We start from the raw sequence: 14,643 nt of genomic DNA, 5'->3' as shown, positions 1-14,643 counted from the left end.
TACAAAGAAAGGCTCCTTAATGATGGGAGAAATAACATGTAAACAAATGTGTGTGTGTATATGTGTTTGTAACAGTATTTATCTAAATATGCATAGACATTTACACACAACATATGTATATGTACCTGCCTATCTATATGTACATATATGTGTGTGAATATGTATGTGTATATGAACACACATGTTGGTCGGTTGTTGTGGAAATCCAAATCACATCATTACATTAGAATCAGTGTGCCTGACTATGGCTGATGAGACCAATAGGATCTCTGGTGGGCACAAATAGTCCATGTGAACATTTGGGGTGAATTCTCTAAATTTGTTTATCTCATGTTTCTTTTGAATTGTTTCAACTCTGCTTTTCTCAAAGTGGACAACACCTTCTCTAATGAGGGCAAGCCATGCTGGGCGGTCCTGTTCTAGTGTCTCCCATGTCACACTTCCAAAATACTTGAGAGACCTTGAGAATGTCCTTGTATCACTTCTCCTGACCACCATGTGAGTGCTTTCCTTGTGTGAGTTTTCCACAAAAAAGTATTTTTGGCAAGCATACATTTGGCATTTGAACAATGTGGCCAGCTCATTGGCGTTGCACTCCCTGCAGTAGAATTTGAATGCTTGGCAGTTCAGTTTGAGAAAGGACCTCATTGTCTGATATCTTATCCTGTCAGGTGATCTTCAGAATCTTCTTAAGACAATTCAAATGGAAATGATTCAGTTTCCTGGCATGGTGCTGGTATACTGTCCAAGTTTCACAGGAATACAGCAATGAGGTCAGCAAAATGGCTCTGTAGACCTTTAATTTCATAGGTATACCTCTCTTCTCTCACCTCCATAATACCTCTCATCTCCAACAATTTCCTCTAGAACTTCTCAAACACTGAGCCATCTCTGGCAATGTGTGTGCTAACTTCATTATCCATGTGGACATCCCTGGAAAGTGAATGCAAAAGTAAGTAAACTTATCCACAGTATTCAAATCCTTTCCATTTGTTGTAACCAATAGTTCCACATGTAGATGGTGTAGGGCTGGCTAATGGAGCACCCGTGTTTTTCTGATCTTAAATGTTAAGTCAAAATTAGTATGAGGCAAAGAATCAATTCATCTTTTGTTGCATCTCAGCTTCAGAATCTACATTGAGTACACAATGATCTGCAAACAAGAAACATGCGACAGCACTCCCTCCACTTTAGTCTTGGCTTATAAACTTATTAAGTTGAAGAATTTACCATAATAAGCACAATAAGATGACTTTGATGCTATGTTCATCCTTATTGAAGGGATTTGACAATATGGCTGAAAACATCATACATGAAAGCATGCATGGGAGCAAGCATACAGTCTTATTTCTCTCCATTGGTGCCTGGGAAAACATAAGAGTATCATCTATTATCCAGAAACTGGTTAAACATGCTATTATGAAATTGATATATGATACTGATTAATTTCTCTAAGTGACCAAATTTTGACAAACTTTTCCATAAGCCCTTGCAACCGACAGTATCAAAGGCCTTGGTCAGAACTCCAAAGGCCTTAGTGTACATATACACACACCATACATATATACACACATGCATTTATGAATATATACATACAAACTCTCTCTTTACATGTACATATGCATAGATATATATCCAGTTGTTGACAAGCATCCTAATTAGTGAATGAACTACACATACATATGAACTATTTATACATATAAGTATATAATATATAGATATATCAAAAATGTATCTGTGTATGTATGTGTATGTATAGCTTCACATATATGTGTGTTTACAAACATACAAACAATACACATAAAGGATATATAGTGGATAAATTGCAGGGGTTGTGAGGTAGTCTCAGAAAGAAGGACTACTGACAAGAAAAAACAGAAAAACATTTTTTGTAGAAGGTAGAACTTTAGCTAAAATTTGAAGGAAGCCAAAGAATCTAAGAGGCCAAGATTATTTTGTGAGTATACTACAGACTACTTGGACAGAAAAGAAAAGAAAAATAGATGAAAAAAATCAGAAAACACATCACAAGTTCAAGTTAGAGGGATACTTCAATTAGATAAGCATCTCTTGGAGCTCTCTTCCAAAAGCTGCTAATTGGTCTTGACTTTATTTAATGAAGATTTCATCCTTTAAGTGTTTAATTGTTGATTTTCATCAACAAGAAAAAAATGGGTTATTGGGGCAAAAGGGGTGTTGAACAGAACTTTGGAGGGAACTGACCACTCTATCCTTAATATTAATGGTGGAAAAACAAAAAAGTCAGATAACATCTGAAATACACCTTAGGTTTTGGAGAGCAGATTTAAGATGTCAGAGAAAGGATAGGTAGGATCTTGGATTAATGTTCTACAGGGACAAATTCTGAAGACACAAACAGAAGTAATTGCTATAATCAAGAAAAAAAGAAATTGTATGATATGGATGCATAGGAAAACTCATCTATTAGCTTCAATTTAAATATATATATATATATATATATATATATATATATATATATATATATATAACCTATAGGGAAAAGAAAGGAAGTAGTAGAGTTTGAATCTGTACTCTGGGGTATTTCTGTAAAAATAGGAACAAGAGTGCTAATTCTCAGAATGTGGTAAGAGTGATAGGAGAATCAAAGAGAGATGATAGATAGGATGGTGATAACAGATAAGATATATACTCAACTTTATTTTGTTCTGATTTTCTATATCAAGGGCTTGATTCTAACTATCTTTATGTCGTTAGGTGAGCTACTTCAACTTGGTGAGTCACTATTTCCTCATCTATAAAATAAGCAAATTAAATTAAATGGCCTTCAGGGCCTCTTCTAGATCTAAATTCATGATCCTGTGGCTAGAAAGGCCAAAACAAAAAATTACTGTGAAGAATCACCCAGAATAAGTACAGAGATAATAAGAGAGCTCTTATCTCCTTTAATCTCAAGTCATGGAACCCAAATGTATTACATGCCAAGATACTGAAATAACTGGTCAATATGCTTGCTGAACTACTGTTTGTGTTTTCTACAAGACAGTGAAGAAACAGGTGGCAAAAGACTAGAGAAATACAAGTGTAGGATATTTTAGGCTGGAATAATAGAAAGGAAATAAAATACTTGGGAATTATGATCTAGAGAAGTTTGGGGTAGAAATACAAAAGACTAGAGAAATACAAAAGACTAGAGAAATACAAACTTCCAGTTTGGAAGTTTTCTTCCAGTCTAATGTTCTCTATGTTCTATACATTAGTATCCTTCTGATATTCCATTCCCAATGTGTCCAAAAAGGACTCATCATCTTCCTTTTGAAATCTATCCCTCCTCCCTATTCCTAATTTCTATTCATTATAATATCATCCTCTCAGTCATCCAGGCTTAAAATCCCAGCATAATCTTCAGCTCCTCTATTCCTTAATCCATTGATTCAATTAGTCATCAAACTTTTTTGATTCTGGAGCAGTGAGGTGACTCAGTGGATAAAATGCCAGACTTAGACTTAGGAAAACTCATCTGTCTGAATTCAAATTTGGCCTCAGATGGCTGTTTTGACACTAGGCACATCACTTCACCTTGTTTGCCTCAGTTTCCTCATCTCTAAAATGAGCTGGAGAAAGAAATAGCAAACCATTCCAGTATCTTTGCCAAGAAGACCCCAAATGGGATCACAAAGAGTCAGAAAGAAGTGAACAATATTCACAGTATCTCCCCTCTATGATCTTCTCTCCTTATATTCCCTAGTTCAGATACATGTGTATGTGTTTTTGTAGGGGGGAAGCAATGCAGAAGGATGGAGAAAGGTGGTTGCCAGGCAGCCTGAAATTGTGCTGCAGATATTGAAGGACTATGAGGACCTTAGATCTTTTCTAACACTTGCTGGTTGTAAGAATCATAGAATCATTAAATGGAGCACCCGAGAGAGACCTTAAAACAAAGAACATAGTATAAGAGATGTAAGGGCCCTTCAGATAAAATATTATGACTGGGAAGGACACTGATACATAGGATGACAGATCTGAAGGGAGTTTAAAGTTCACGTGGCCCCTATTAGGCAACCAGGTGGTGTGATGTAGGGAATGCTCACTAAGTCTAGATTCAGGAAAACCTGAATTCACTTAGATATTTACTAGCTTTGTCATCCTGAGCAAGTCATTTGATCTCTCTCTATGTCAAAGTCCTCAGCTGTAAAATAGGATTACTTTTCAAGATTGTTGTGAGTATCAAATGACATACTATTCGTAAAGTACTTAATATAGTGTCTACCATACAATAAGGTACTTAAATTCTTGTTCTCTTTTCTACTACCTTTCCATTATATAGGGGATATTAAAACACATTGAAGTAAAATGGCTTTTTCAAAGTCTCATATAGCAAAAGAGTGTCCAATTCAGTACATACATCAAGCTCTCCTGAGTCTTGGTTTAGGATCCATATATTCATATGGCTAAGCCCTTTTAAAGGATTTGTTTTCTGTGTATGTCATTTCAATCTGGGAATCTAGGAGACAGATGTTCAAAAATGTAGGATATTTTAGGCTAGAATAATAGGAAGAAAATAAAATACTTGGGAATTATGATCTAGAGAAGTTTGGGGTGGAAAATGGAGGAAGCAAGGTGAACATAACTGTGATAGAATATTCGAGGATGAAAATAACAAACAAAAAAACCCAACATCAGCAGCAACTCCTATTTTATATCTTTGAGGGCAAAGACTGACTGTTTTTGTCTTTGTAACCCCAGGAGCTAGCACAGTGTCTGGCACAAAGGAATTGCTTAATAAATACTTGTTGATTGAGTGACTATCTAGTGTTTTGCTTATATTAACCCTGTGATGTACATAGTGTAAATATCATTACCCTCCTATTACTGACGAGGATCCTAACAGATCAAGGTATTTAAGTGATTTGTCCCTGGTCACATAAAGAGTGTCAGAGCTGGAATTTGAACCTCCTGTCTTCAGACCCCAAGTTTAGCATTACTTTAGCAATATACTGCTACTCTCTTATGATTAAAGTTCAAAGAGTCTCTGTTTTCTCTTCATTGTTTTCGCCTCTGTGACTTTTTGCCTCCTTGATTTTGGTGAAAATTGAGTCATATTCTTTGCATTTAGCAGCAGTTATTGATACAGTAAATTTTCAGTTCATGTAGAGGGAAATAAGCTGGCTAAAAGAAGGAAGGGAAAGAGGAAGAGATGGTATAGGAAGAGATGGTAGAGGATAGAAAGCCAGACTGAGTACAACAAAATATGAAACTATCAGAAAAAATAATTGTTGTCAGCGTTTAACACGTTCCTCTCCATGTCTCCTTCTATCTGACCAGACTAAAGCAGGCAATCTTGCTGTAATCAAAATCTCCCATAGGCTTCTATCTACCACACCACTCAATAATTTGTTTAAACCAGATTTCATTTGCTTAAAAAACTTTAGGGGGAGAGAGAATTGTCATAGAGTGGCCACCCACCCAGTGATTCATGGAACTCTACAATGTCAAAATTCAAATAGATCACCTTGTCCCACTCATACCAGTCTTAATGCCTTTCACAACATAACATCCCTAGCATCCTCATCCAAATTCTCCTTGAAGACTTCCCCTAAATTCCTTAAACAATCTTATACTAATTTAGGAAAGCTGTGATTGTGATTAAGTTTTTCTTATAATCAATCAAGAATTCAGCCAACACACATTTACTTACAGCCTACTACATGTCAGGCATTGATAAACAGAGATAAAATAATACCTGTCCTCAGGGAGCTTACATTCTACATGGAACAGAAACCAAATGCTCTACAATTTTGAACCATCACTTATTGTTCTATCTGCTAGGGTGAAAAACTACTCTGATCTTTCTTCCAAAAGACAGCTTTTCATGTGCCCAAGGTCTTGAAAACTTCTAGAATTGGCCCTACAAATTGAAAAAGCTCAATGATATAGTTACACAATTCATAAATGAACATTACGCTATTTTGGAAATTTTTATAATTCATGGTAGTTCAGCTAACAAGAACCAAAGTTGGTTCATTCAATCCACAAGAAGGCATCTGGAACAATATACAAAGAAATTTATCGGAGTGCCAAGGATTGTACCCACAGCTTGGTGAAAGTTCATGGGGTGAAATAGCATTTTTTCAAACCTAAAGAAAACAGTTTACTGTTGGAAACAGCTTTACAGGTGTTTCTTTCCCAGGATAAGGGCAAACATTTCATTGTAATTATATCACCCTGACATCCATTCATGTGTGATTAACATTCTCATGAAGCAGCTTTGAGAACATGGTCCTTAAGGAGGTTATCTGATATGTGAGATGATGTGAGGACTAGCATTCCCAAGGAAAAGGTCAAAATACATTTTTGGCTTCTGCTTTCTTCTAAGAGTTTCAAGACCACTCATTGAGCCTCAAGTATGTCCCATGATTTGATTTTTCTGTCTACCTCAGAGATTATTTCTTTCAAAAAGTCTTCCTTGATATCTTCCTTTCCTTCCCATTTGGCAACAGCCTTCCTCTGTAAATTTCACATAACACTGTATTTTGTACCTCCCTGGTGAACTGATGCAGAAGTTCTAGATTTGGATTCAGAGAATCTGTGTATATTCTGCTCTGTTACTTCTTGCCTAAATGGCCTGTGCCTAGTCACTTAACCTGCTATGGCTTCAGTTTATAAAATCTGTAGGATAAGAGGATTGGATTAGATGATTTCCCAGTTCCCTTTCTATTTTAAATGTATATTCTTAAAATTCTGTACATTATAGATATCTGTGATGGGGTCTTATCATCCCACTAGACCATAAACTCCCATGAAGGTGAATAAAGACTATCTCTTTGCTAAACTTGATATCACCCCAAGTATTTCACTCTCCCTCTGAGCCTAAAGAAAAATTTAATCAATTCTTAATTGGGATGAATGGCTTAGGTATCTATTCTGTCCAAGATCATGAAGAATGTTAAAGGGAGATCTTTGACTAGAACTCCAAAGTCCAGATTGAAATGAACACTAACATTGTATTTTTTGATTTGTTTGTTTATTTGTTTTAATTTTTAAAAATACTTTTTAGTTTCTGTGATATTATATTCATCTCATTCCAGAGAGGGGGAAAAATAGAGTTCAGTAGCCAAACGCTACTAAATGTTCTTTTCACTTTTTTCACAAAAAATACAATGTTAGTGTTCATTTCGATTACTTCAGCATTATTAACCAAATAGAACATCCAAGAAAGTCCATTAACATTAACAATCCAGAGATTTTAAATCAACTATTCAACCACTGGTACACAGTGAGTGGCATAGTGGATAGAATATTGAGCTTGGAGCCTCTGAGTTCAAATTTGACCTCAGACACTTACTAACTATATTATCCTAGGCAAGTCACTTAACCTGTTTGTCTCAGTTCATCATCTGTAAAATAATCAGGAGAAGAAAATGGCAAACCACTCCCATATCTTTGCCAAGAAAATTCCAAAAGTGAGGCTACAAAGAGTTGGACATAACTGAACAACAATAAAAACAATCAACAATAGGATTTAGAAAAGCCCTTTGGTGTGCTCTGTTATGAATCCTTCATTGTACAAATTACAGAGAGCAAATGACTTTCCCAGATCCCATAGGTAGGATAATAAATGATAGAATAAGGATTTGAACACCATTCTCTGACTCCCAAAGCAACTCTCTTTCCAGTTGATGTATTTCTATGCAAGTCTAACAAAGAAATTCTGCTAGGCCCAAAGCCAGGGCACTTTACAGTCCCTTCTTCACTAAGGGATTTCTCTGCTTTGGACCCTCACATGTGGTCTGATTCAGGTTTGGTTTGGAGAGTAGGAAAGACTGATTTCTAAGGAGAGGAGGTTGGTTCCCTTTTCTAGCTTCTATGTCACCCACCTCTGCATCCAAGAAAAAATATTAAAAGCTTAAATGTTGGTTTATCTCTAGTCTTTCCCTCAAAGCAGGAGGAAAATCATACTGTATCAAATATAGGATGAATATCTATTTCCTACACACAAAATAAACAATAAATACAGAATACCCATAGGAACACATTTGACAGAAACACATAAGAAGTACAAACTATTGTTATACTCTCAGAGAAGTTAATATAAAATAAAAACATCTAAGCATGAGACAGTTTGCTGGATTGCAGATTAGGCATTTTATTGTAACTCTATTTCCACTAAAGTCAGGCTAGTTTTCCTAAGGGACAACCCTGTGGTATGTCCTGTGACCTGCATGGTATGTATAAAGGGATGTGACTCCTGATTGTCTAAAAGAATGCTGAGTGTGAAACTACATAGATGCACAAGGGACTTAGCTCAAAATACACATGCAGAAAAGAGCTCCAGCCAGTTGGTGGAGAGAGAACTAAGTCCCCTGAGGTAAGTACATGGCTTTGCCCTTAGCATTCTCTTAGCCAATCAGTAATAGAATGCCCTCACATATTCATAGTACAGGTCACAGCAATGTTCTTCAGGAAAACCATCCGGGCTTGAGTGAAAGCATGGTTATTTTAGAGTTCAGCTTGGATCTACAATTCTACGTAGTCTCTCTCAAATTCCAAAGAAATTCCATGTCTTCTCGAAAGTCTGACCCAGGACTGAGGGTCCTTCTTTCTGCTGTTAATGGTAACCACTATGAAAGAAAATATATTTTGTTGCTAATCAGCTCCACTTGTAGGACATCCTGATCTTCCAAACCTGTAAGGTCACCTCCAAGACAGGGTAGATCCATTTTGAGAATAATGTTTGGTTAGGTACTTCAGAAAGGAAACACATAGAAATCCAAAAAGGCAGTCAGAGGCCAGGCTCAACCAATTGAACATATGGCATTGTTGAGGAAGCTGGTTTCATAAAAGCTACTAGCCACCCTGGAGAGTCAGAAGGGGAGAGAGAGACAGACATACAGACATACCAAGACAGACAGGCAGGCAGATTAAGACAGAGAGATAAAGACAGGGACAGAGATAGAGAGACAGAGTGAGGTTTTTATAAATTTAATTAATTTTTAACAATTTAATTAATTTAAAATAACATTCCATCACCTTTCCAATTTTTGAGAGTGGGGAGTAAGACCAAGGGAACCACCTTTGGTTTATCACACAATTTCAACATGAATGAAAGTTGTCACAGATTCATTATTCTCAAAGGACCAAGTCTTCTCAGTATTGCTTCACATACATGCAGTTGACTATTATCCTATTAATCCTATATTAGTATCCTATTAATAGGATATTTCATATCCTATTAAAATCCCATGGTTTACAAACACTATTATGCATATGATATATCACATGAGATTTTATCAATTTTTCCAGTTTATGAAAATTGAGAAATTTGATTAAAAGTCATAAAGATTCAATGTGGAGTAGTAAAAAGAATATGGATCTAGTCCTGACTCTGTTATAATGACCTTTTTGATTTTAGAAAAATCACTTCTCTATTCTTAGTTTCCTTTTCTGTAAAATGAAGATATTAAGTGAAATGAGCTTTGAGAAAGAACTCTGACACTTAGTATTTTAGGTTCCATGATCAATAAATCAATAGGCATTTATTAAGCAACGACTGTGTCCAAAGCACAGAGTATATACTATCTAAGGAAAGGAAAGGCTGATGTCCCTTACTACTTATGTGAATACAGATAAGGTTGCCTTTCTAATCCTGTTTCCTTATTTGTAAATGGAAGGAGCAAGAGCCTTTAAATTCCCTTCTACTTCTAGATTTTATAATCCAATGAACCAAATGTGACAGTGATGTTTGAATGACCCTTTCAGCTGTGAGATTCTTTGTTCTAAAGGTGTATCTAGCTCTGATATTTTGTCCTAAAAGTCTCATCCCATTCCCACATTCTATGTTCTTAAGTTTCTTCTGGCTCTGATATCCTGCAATTCTACATATGATTCACAGGGTACACTATGAACAGGTGCAATTAACATATCATCCCCAAGGGACAGTGATCTTATCCCCTACTGTGTTCTCTCTTTATCTAATACAAAAAGAGAAATAGGTTTTGTAAAGGTATTTCAGAGCATTTCTTTCTTCCACTGGCTTCAGTGAGCCTACAGTTTGTGCATCTTGTGTTGTGCCCCCTTAACATGAGGAAACCTAGTTGCTGGGTCATGTAGTGCCAGGCGGTGTGTGGGTGTGTGGGCATGTGGGTATATAATCCCTAAATCCCCAAACCCTTTAATTCACTGTTGCCTTGAATAGCTCTACCCCTCCTCTACCCAGAACCTCCATTGTCACACCCAGATCTCCAGTGAGAACAGCAGCAGCAAATAAGTACCTCACCCCTGACTAGCTTTGGAACTGAGAGCTGGGTAGCTCCCCCATCAGGGAACTCAGATCCCCACCACGTACCAGAGCCAGAACAGGAAGCATTAAAGGTCCAAGTTGTGTAATTAAGCACCAGCCCCGCTGCTGTGACAAAGTTATTACTGCAGCTGTTAAGCAGAATAAAATATTGATTCCTTCTTTCCCCACCCCCAATATAAGAGATCTAGAACAATGACTTTATTTTTGCTTTAGAGTAAAAAATATTTTAAAATCTTGCCTCTTCCCTTGTATTACTCAAGTGAATGTAAAGGAGAGGGAGATTCCTGCAAAGATTATTGCATTTTTAAGTGAGCGTAGTTTTTTTTTTCCATCTTTGCACATGAACAGTCCATGTGAGACTAAGTACCTTCCATGTGACTAGCTCATTCCCATGCTTGGAGTGTAACAGGGCATTTAAAGCCATAACAGGCAAGGTCAATATGCCTGTTTGTTGGTGCTGGTTGGTGAACAAACATCACAGAGAAGGTGAGGATTAGAAAATACATCTTTCTGTATCATTTCCAATCAAAGGGTCCAATTTCCGTGGCAACAAAATGAAGCTGCCTGATGATTCAGGGAAATGCTCCCGTATGCTCAGGCTAGGGAGGAAAGCCTGCCATATTATTGGAAGGAAAAATACTAGCCAGAGAGGGGAGGGGAGGAAAGAGAAGTGGAAAGGAAAGGAGGGGAGTGGAAAGGAGGGAAGGGGGATGGAGCTATGTCCTCAACTGAGGGAAGAAAGCCACTCCTTCCCCTTCACAGTATGGGGATTTTACAGCTCATTCAGCATGTGACAAGAGAAATATCCAGCTAATAATGATTAGCATTTATATTGCACTTTCTGGCTTAGGATCTCAAAGGGTTTGCAAAACATTCATTAAGATACTGGAGCACCCCTGTAAAGCAAGGGAAATATTACTATCCCCATTATTCAATCGGTCAATTCTGGGAAATGTGTCACCACTAAGGGCACCCCAAAAGCTGAGAATGGAAAGGAGTAATTCTAGCTGCCCAGCCTTTGCCTGTTTCACTGAAATCCATAGTAAATCCCTGATAGGCAGTTCATAAAAGGTAATTACAAGAATCTCAAGAGGTCCTTTCCTTGGAAAAGATGAGAATCAAGGAAATTCAATGGACTTTCAGAGTTGGAAGGGATCAAGTGATCAGAGGATTTAAAATTGTAAGAAATCTTAGACATCATCCATTCCCTCCTCTTCCTTACACCCTCACATTTTACAGGTAAGGAAACTGATACCCAGAGGGATTGCTAGTAAGAGAAACTGCCTTGCTAATTAGAGAAACTCAAGTTAAGGTCTTCTTACTTCAGGTCCAATGATTTTTCCTCTGGTATACTCTAACTTTAATTGTACCCATCCCTCATAGATTATTTCAGATCCCACTCTCTCCATGAAACCCAGCTTACCCAGCCTGCCCACAGTGATCTCTCTCCTCTTGACTCCTTTAGTACTTAATGTCTTTACAATTCATTTGACACTTACCATGTGAAGCAAAGACAATGAAAATAGAGAGGTTCTTAAAGATACAATTCTATTCAACAAATATTTATAGAATGGCATAGTGGAAAGAGCATTGTATATTTCAGAGGACTTGAGTTAAAATTTTGTCTCTGTCATTTATCATTTGTGTGACCGAAAGTAGGTATCCAAACCTCAGTTTCCTCATCTGTAAAATAAGAAGGTTGGGCTGGGTGATCTATAAAGTCCTTTAGAGTTCTGTGTCTATGATTCTATTTTCCTATAGTCCTATGATGCAAGACACTTCATGAGACTATGGGAGACACAAAAACTACAATGAAACTGGCTTAACCTCAAGGAGTTTACATCCTACTGGATAGAAAAATTAGATAGATAGTTATATTTATAGATTGGTACATAGCTAATGCGTTCTATCAAAGAATAAACTACCTTCCTAGATCCCAGAACTCTGCTCCTTCAGTCCCACTTAACTCAAATTAATTCTATACTAAAATGTCCTACATGATCCGTCTACCTTTTCTACTATGCCCTCAGGAATTTCCATCTATAATTAATAAACTTCTCTTCACCTTAGACTTATTCCTTTCTTGCTCCTTCAATTATCTGACTCTCCTTGAGGCCTGCTGCTTCCTCTCCCTATCATGACTAAATCATTGGTCATCCTTTATTGTATAGATTATACATTCTTTCATACCTCTAAATTTGAAAACTCATTAATCCTTCTAGAGAAATTTGAATACTTCTTGCTCTTTGATGCCATTTCCAGTCTACTTATTCTCCTCATTTGGTAATGGCTTCTTTAAAACTAACTCTTTCTAAGTTAATCACCCAATCCACATCCTATTGGCCATTCCCCTCTTTTTCTTCCTTAGTTCAGTATCCAGCTCACAGTCCCTCTGCTCTAATGCCTACCATAATAGTAGGAGAATTCCACACACATGTTGATGTTCCTTCTAAGACCCCAATTTCCCTCAGTACATCTGTCCAATTTCTATGACCTACTCCTTTACTACACTATGGCTAACATAGTGATCAGGTTATATATGCCCTTTGTGGTAGGAATAATACCCTAAAATCCTGTCCCATGTAGCTTGGTTAATTCTTCCTTAAAAGACCATGAAATTGTCTTTGAGACTTAATTGGCCAAAGAGACTAAGGTTTGAACCATTAACATATTTTACTGATGGCCTAAGTACAAAACCATGATTCAGGAACTTCTTTCTCCCTCAAGTTTGTGATGAGTAGACTAGATCTAAATGTTTTTCATTTTATTTCAGTTCCTAACTTAAAGCATCAGAACAGTCTGAATAAAGCCAAGTTTATAACATTCAATCTTGCCATCACTTATAAATGACCCATTTTCAATAATTCTGAAATCTTTATTTTACTGTATTATTTATCATTCCAGATTTCCCTCTTATTCTTCTTAAATTTTATCTTTATCTTCACTGTGATCTTCAAATCTTCCACTCCTCTGTATTTTCCCAAACTATTTGATTACATTGCCCTCTCTTTCTAGTTTCAACCCCTTTCTGATGAACCAGTTCAATCCTACACTGCCTTGAACTTTCAAAATCCCTGACTCCCATGTCCTACAACTAATTACATCTTGCCAAAACATAACTCTGGATTATTCTCACTGTTCTTCTTTTATCCTATTCACATGCAACTGAATACTTGAACAAATAATGAAATTAAATTGAATATCTCCACTACAAATTTATAGTATTCCAATTAGTTCAACTGGGTCTTCATTGCAGTCTAGCAAACTTTCTATTCTTCCCTAAAAGGTCAAGGACTCTCACTGTGTCTTGGGCCATCACCAGTCATCTTGACCTATTTCTTGCCACTGGACTTTGATGACTCTTTTTCGATCTTTGGTTCTTGTACACCTTGCTTCTTCCCATATACTCTTTGATCCAATGACAGTAGCCTCCTTGTTATTCCATGAACAAGATACTTCATCTCTCAGCACAAGACATTTTTTTCTGATTGTCCCCCATTCCTGTAATGTCTTCTTTTCTCATCTCTTATGTTTTGACTTTTCTAATTTCTCTTAAGTCCCAACTAAAACAAAATCTAAAAGCCATTCACAACAATTTTTAAATCTATGGCCTTCCCTCTGTTTATACTATTCTATTTATCTAATATATAAAACTTGTTTATATCTATTGTTTAACAATCATTGTTTCTCCATTTGATTGTAAGCTCATTGAAGGCAGGTCTTTTTGCTCTTTTTTTAAACAAAGTGGCTGACACACAGGAGGCAATTAATAATATTTATTGATTGATCAATCAATCAATTGGTGAATTATATCTACTTGTGTGGGTCTTCTATCTATCATTTAATGTATGTAACAGGGGTTGTACTATGTAACTCCATAGAATGTGCACAAATCTGCCCTGTTTTTTTTCCCAACAAACCTTTACAAATTCTTACTAATGCCTAGGTTATCCCTTGTCCCATGACATTTTGGTTAAATTGGTGATACTACTTCTTTCTTCATTCCTCCTCTGTGACATGGGGCTTTCTCTCAGTACATTTTCCATGAAAAGCAGTGCCCTTCCCTCACCCTGGCATATGACAACTTCATAAAACAGGGCTGAGGTTTAGTCAGTAAGCTTAAGTCTGGGTTTCTATTGCGCTTTATATTTCTTTTATTGATAGTAGGTGACTGACTAGTAATCCATAGGTAGATGTCTTAAGGATCACTGGTCCATTCTATCTAATTTAGACTTATAACTTCCTATATGTCTTCCTGTGCTGCTCTCTTCTTTAAAATATAATGGTTCTCTCTGGGAGCAGGCTTCTCGGGGAGGTTTTCTGGAGGCAGCCTTAATTTCGGTTCAGAGTAATAATCACTTCAA

At 36.7% G+C, this 14,643-nt stretch overlaps 1 long non-coding RNA gene across 1 annotated transcript in view; it reads left to right on the top strand.

Annotated features, from left to right (window-relative positions):
* Positions 1-10,679: 10,679 nt before the first annotated feature.
* Positions 10,680-14,643, top strand: part of LOC116421676 — a 45,948-nt gene continuing 41,984 nt past the window's right edge. The window contains exon 1 of the long non-coding RNA XR_004232158.1: positions 10,680-10,765. This is a non-coding gene — a long non-coding RNA (uncharacterized LOC116421676). The remainder of the gene's footprint in view (positions 10,766-14,643) is intronic.

Source organism: Sarcophilus harrisii, chromosome 2 (assembly GCF_902635505.1).
Source record: "Sarcophilus harrisii chromosome 2, mSarHar1.11, whole genome shotgun sequence".
Classification (NCBI taxonomy): Eukaryota; Metazoa; Chordata; class Mammalia; order Dasyuromorphia; family Dasyuridae; genus Sarcophilus; species Sarcophilus harrisii.
This window is presented reverse-complemented; position numbering and strand designations above follow the sequence as displayed.